Source organism: Macrotis lagotis, chromosome X (genome assembly GCF_037893015.1).
Source record: "Macrotis lagotis isolate mMagLag1 chromosome X, bilby.v1.9.chrom.fasta, whole genome shotgun sequence".
NCBI lineage: Eukaryota > Metazoa > Chordata > Mammalia > Peramelemorphia > Peramelidae > Macrotis > Macrotis lagotis.
This window is the reverse complement of record NC_133666.1, coordinates 346,645,195-346,651,659: the sequence shown is the minus strand read 5'-3', so window position 1 is coordinate 346,651,659 and position 6,465 is coordinate 346,645,195. Positions and strand designations below refer to the sequence as shown.

The following is a 6,465-nucleotide window of genomic DNA, read 5'->3' as shown; positions in this document are numbered from 1 at the left end:
AGAAGGTCATCATTTCTATTTTCTTCCTTATACAGAGAGGAAACTGAGGCAGAGAGAGATTTAAGGGATTTACCAGAATGTTGACAAGTTTGTGAAATGAGATTTGAATCCAGGTCTTCCTGACTTCCAATCCTACATTCTTACTACTCCATGCTACCTCCAGGCAGGGCAGTTGGTCAGGGTTATCTGAAAGGAGGAATCAGATACACAATTGTGGAAACTGGATTTCAGGATCAGAGGATTTTCCTGAAGGTCCAGTGACTTTATCAGGGTGAGTCAAAATTTCTCCGTCTAAGGTATAGTTAGTATACCCAGATCACTATTCCAGGTAGAGAAAATTCCATTTGTATCAGGTTTTTAAGACCATGTCTATTGCCAGGTACAGAGTTTCTTCTTCATGAGCTTCTCTATCATAGTTAGAGGGAATCCTTCTGGCAATAGGCTACCAAGTATTCTTTGAAAGACTTTGAATTGGTAATCAGGACATGATTAATAATTAATAGAGACTAAACCTGTGATTTTATTACCATAGAAAATTCCAGATGAAGAAGCTCTATAACAATATAGGTTAGCACCTTCTCTGAAAAATTATAATTTTAGAGAACTGTCTAGAGTTTGCCAGAATGTGTCAGAGATGGCACTTGAATCCTTTTCTCTTGACTTTTAGGTTGATTCTCTTTCCACTAATCATGGTACTTTAAAATTTACAAAGTGCTTTCTATATATTATCTCATTTAATCCTCACAAAAACCCTGTGACATGGGTACAATTATTATTCCCATTTTTACAAAAGAGCTTGAATGAAGTTAAATAGTTTGTCCATGTCACATTACCTAGTACAAGAATCTGAGGTAAAATCCAATCTTGGGTCTTCCCAATTCCAAATTCAGCATTCTACACATCTCATGGTTCCTCCTGGACAAGGGTCTTGCTTTGTCTCATCCACAAAGTCATTTAAACCTCTCACAGCCTCAGCTTTTGTCACGTATAAAAATAGGGTAATATCACCTGCTTCCCAGGATTGTTTGTTAGGATCAAGTGAGAAAATATGTGTGAAAGCACTTTGAAAATTGGAGAATTCTATAAATAAAGAAAGGAATCACAGTGTGGTTGGTGTAAAGAGTCCTCAACTTGGAAGAAAGAAGCCTGGGCTCTAATAATGATGGTTCCATTCACTAGCTCTGAGACCATACTTTATCATTTTAAGTCTCAGTTCCATCATTTCTAAAATGAAAATCAGAGAATCATAAATATAGGATAGACATAAGACATAGGTTTAAATTCTATCTCCACACAAGTTAGCCACATAGTTATCAAGACACTTCATCTCTCTGAGAGTCAGCTCTATGAGGATCACAGATTCAGAATAGAAGGGCCTTCAGTAGATGTCTAGTCCAAACCTCTTATAGATAAGCAAACTAAGGTCTAGGTAGTTTCAATAACGTGGTCAAGGTCACACAAATAGTGTCAGAGATGAGATTTAAATCCCAGTCAGGTGACTCCAGAGATAGGGTTTTTTCGACTATACCAGAATAATAAACACCCACAGTATCTTTCTCACAGGGTTGCTGGGAGACTCAAATGAGATAATATATGTTAAGTGCTTTGAAAACTTTATAGAGCTATATAAATGTCAGTTATTATTATGGGTATATTCAATTTTGAATAAGATTCACCTCAGACTGAAACTTATTTCCAGAGTTAAATTCCTGTACTTTCTGTAATAAAGGTAGTGAGTCTGAATAAAAGCATTCCCAGGAACCTCCAATACAATTTGATCCCAAAAGCCTGTCATCTTTGTATTTTATCATTTTCATTTATTTTGCCTCCAGAACACTGAACACTGGGAAAGAACACTCACAGTTATGCAAGAATAGCTCTCAATCATTTCACATTAATGTCAGTCTTGGTACAGAATACCCCTTCCCAGGTTCCTTTTGTTAAAAAACAGACCTATTCCCCTTTTGGTTCTTTATTAACATGTACAATATATTCCAATATATTAACTCATATCACATTTGGAAAAATGCTAGTCAACTTAACATCTGTTTTCACATTAAGAATAAGACCTAACCTTCTCAATATTATCATATATCACTTAAAAGCCAGATCCACAAAGTTCTTCTTCAATGTTCATCTCTATATTCCAATATAATAAATACCTTTGATTGAATCATAAATGAATCCTTCTTTCACCAATACAAATTTCAACCACTTGATACATTGCTAGATGACATTCATGAGCCTTTTTAGTCATGAGCCTTTCCAATGGGTGAGGCTAGTTCTTAGATAAATCACATTGAACAAAACCTCTCCAGATCTATTTGGCACCACCTGTCCCCAGCATCACTTTCAAAAACCTAGGGTCATCTCACTATGATGGGGCATCTGAGGGAAGCAAGCTGAGTTACACTATGCAATAGTTAGACAAAAAATATACCACTGACAAGAGTCAATAAGGAGCTTCCACCAGAGAGATGACCTTAAGTTACTAGGCACTTTGGGAAAGTAATTCTTCTGTTAAGGAAAGGTCTTCAAAGGAATATAAAAGAACTCCTACTGGTTCAGCATGTATGCTTAGGCTGTTATATCTTTAAGGAAGATTGGTGATTTTAATGATTGAGAGGGGTAAAAAGATAAGGACAAATGGTTGACTTGCATATGAAAAAATACTAGCAACGTAGCCTGCAGAAACAATACAGTGAGGAGTCTATCTCAGCTTCTTATTTCCAAGATGCTCATTTGCTTATGAACAACTGAAAAACTTTCAGATCAATAATTGGGGAACCTTGAACCCCAGAACTGGTTTGTGATATTGGTCAAATGTGCATTACCTGATTATGCCTTCATCAGCAGAGATGAGATTTAGTAATGTACTTGTTAATTACCCTAATTTTAGAATGATATTTCTCCCTAAGGATAGCCAACTCTGAACCAGAAAGACTGGTCTTAAAAAAAAGGACCTCAGATCCTCATGAAAGAGATTACATAACTCTGCCTTGTCACCAAATGCCTAGAAGAAATAGCTGGACAAAGAAAGTTTATACTTCTTTGTACTAACTGGGAAGTGATACCTCTCAGTGAAGGGAAAAGAGAGAACTAGAGAAGATTCTGCAAATCTTTAGGCTGAGTCTCTCTTCTCTTTATGAAAGGGCAAATCACTCCCCAAGCATCAAAGAGGGGCATGCCAACAGAGAAACCTGGCACACAAACAAAAACAGTCCAGTCCAACTGCAGCACAGCATTTCAGTCTAGACAGTATCTACTGGATACACTTGTCCAACAAATTAACATACCCATCATTCAACTTGTGAAAAAAATTCTACACAAAGTTGTGAGTTGCTCTGACTATATGTCCCTTACACTATCTGCTTAACCCATGAATGCATGATAATGCTTCAGATTTTCATCATCTCTCACCCCAAAAGACCCTGGGTACTTTGGTGAGAAAGGGCACTTAGGTTTACAGGCAGAATATTTTATGAATGTTGTTTTTCCTTTGCCTGCCTTTTGAGTAATTTTTTTAAATTAAGAATAGAGTCGTTGGGCTTATTTCTTAATAGAAAACAAAATAGTAAGATTCAAGAGCCCTTGTAGAAAGAGTAGTCACTGACAAGGTTGCCCCCAAAACTCAGAATAATTATAGAAGTCAACTACCACTAAGACTTACTAGTAGATAGTAGCCTAACCTGCTACTGTGGGTACAAGATGGGGGGAGGGGGGTAAACCAACACAGAAAGAACAGTGAAATGGGCACCCACAACAAATCTTCTGAATCTCAATAAGTTACAGTTTGCTTTATATACCTAAATCCAAGTGCTTAATTATGCCACCTTTAGTCCTTACCTAAAAATAGGAACTTTAATGAGCCATTGTCCAAAGAGAATTTAAAAAAATCAAAGGGCAATAGATTTTTTTGTTGAGAAACAAGAGACCTGAATATGCAATCAGAGACTGAATTCAGATCTGAGCTCTGCTATTTACCATCCATTTGACTTTGAACAAATCACTTACCTTCTCTGGGACTCAGTTTTCTCATTTGTAAAATGAAGTCATCTTTAAATTCCAAGTTTAGGGATTTGACAGTACCATCTTTCATTCTCATTTGCCATGTTTTTCTCCCCTGAATAAAACCAATGACTGTAATGGAACTAGGAGGGCATAGATGAGCAAAGGAAAGAGAAGAACCATTTTAGTACATAGTAAGAAACACCATAGAGGCACCTTTTTTTCCAAAGGATTACTTGATTTGAGATCATGTGTGAAGAAATGAACTTTTCTTTTCTTACAAAGTAAACCTCTTGAGTCTCCACAGTTGATGAAATATGTATGTTAAAGAGAAATCAAGACACCCACTGCTGTTGACTCACTTCAGTTTGTATTATGCTTCTTCTCTGATATTATTCTCATCAATCTGCAGAAAATTCCAATTCTATTCTTGATATTTTCCATAGAAGGTGGCCCTTCAGATTCTTTAAAATCCTGGTTATCTGTGATGTAATCTAACAAATGCTCATAGCACTTTGTGGCAACCTGGGAATCAGCATGCCCATCATACAAAAAATGACCACTCATGTAGTCCACTTGGCAAACCAATCACAGCTATAAGTATATCTTCCATTTCAACTTGCTTACCTTGCAAACTGTTTAGTCCATAATCCAGTCCATTACCTTGCCCTTGGGCATTATGTGTTTCCATCTTCAGCTTGTCTAAAAATGCCCCCATTATGTCTCTATATTTTAGTTGGAAGGGGTCCTGGATGTTAAACTATCTCATCCTTTCCGAGTTAATAGCAGCTACAGTACTAACCTAGTTAGAAAGTTGCCATGCTTTCATGAATATGCTTTCATTGACTGCCATTTAAGGTCTCAGTTTCTATTTTGCACCCTACCATGATAATAGATTAATAAATAATCAGTTAGCCAGTCTAAAGTGGTGCTCTCTCCCTGTAAGAAAAACTGGAACATATGGTACAAATTTTACTTCTCAAGCAAAACAAAGGCCAGAATAATACTGCTTTATCAAGGCTTGACTTTCCATCTCCCAAAAAGTGATCTTAAAGAAGTGCTCTGATGTGGAACAATTGGAAACAGGATTTCAATTCAAAGAAAAAAAAAAAGCATGGCCAGAGGGAGAGCCAGAGCCATAGGCTATGATTGGCTACACCAATGGCAGCCCACTTGCTAAATAAAGAACGAGGTACAGATGCAATCTGTAGTGAATAGCCTGCAGGTCACATATTGACCTTTTTCAACCACTCTTAAGTAAACTCCCATCAGTCAGACTATTTTCCAATAAAGAGGGAAGTGATTTTGAGACATTTCTATTCTGTTACTTTCAGGTTCCTTTGGATTAAAGATCAAGGTATGACATCAGCAAATCCTGCCATCATAATAAAGGGAAAATCAGAAAACATCTATTCTTAACAACATAAAGCATCCTGGAGGGCAGCTTCATTGAAGCATTTTGTCCACATCTGCTCTATCAAGAAATACCAATTTATGAAGGAAATTGCTGAACCCAGACTACCATTAGAATCAGTTTCCTAGCATTATCACCCTGTCTCAAATATAGACCTGAATAATAGGCTATTCACAATTTTTCCAAAAATAAGTAATAATACTTTGTTATAAAATGATTCTAAAACAATGACTGATTCAAGGAAGTAGAAAAATAAGAATTTACTTCCCTTTACAAGGTCACCTTTCATAGTTTTTTTTTTATCTTGGCACTGTGTTCTAAGTAACTTACCTATTTTTTTCTTACAAAGGATTTACTCCATTTGGTGAGCAGAGCATCTTTGTGAATTGTGAACTTAGCAGCTGGATCAAGCAAAGACAAGAAAATGGGAAGTGGTATGAACTTCACACAATGGTCTTTTTCAGCCATTCTTAAATAGACTCCCACCTGTCAGCCTATCTTCAAGTAAGGAAGCTGACTTCTTCATGCCTTCCCAGGCTACCTTCTTTCCTGACTCTGCCCCTCTTTCTCCAACATCCCACAGTAGGCTGTGTAGGATCTCAATCCAGTCAACCAAGAAGGTCAGTCAGGGTTCTTTCCTCTGGCCAGTTTCCTCTAGAACCAAATGTTAAGGAAAAGTTCAAGCCCGTCATGTTCACGCCATTATTCTCCAGGCTCTGTTTCTTACTCTGGACTTGAAAATGGGAGGAAATGAGAAAAAAAAAAGACAAGTAAGAGATGAGGGTTGGGAGAATCAAGAGACAGAGGCAGATAGAAAAATAATCTTAGGGGTGGCTAGGTGGCGCAGTGGATAGAGCACTGGCCTTGGAGTCAGGAGTACCTGAGTTCAAATCCAACCGCAGACACTTAATAATTACCTAGCCATGTGGCCTTGGGCAAGCCACTTTGCCTTACAAAAACTAAAAGAAAAATAATAATAATCTTAGGTTAATGAGTCCTCTCTCTAACATTCGGATCTGCTTTGAGTGTCACTCCTGGGTCCT

The 6,465-nt window shown here is 37.3% G+C and overlaps 1 pseudogene; it reads right to left on the bottom strand.

Annotated features, from left to right (window-relative positions):
* Positions 1-4,101: 4,101 nt before the first annotated feature.
* On the bottom strand, positions 4,102-4,726 carry LOC141499100 (protein phosphatase 1A-like; annotated as a pseudogene).
* Positions 4,727-6,465: the final 1,739 nt, after the last annotated feature.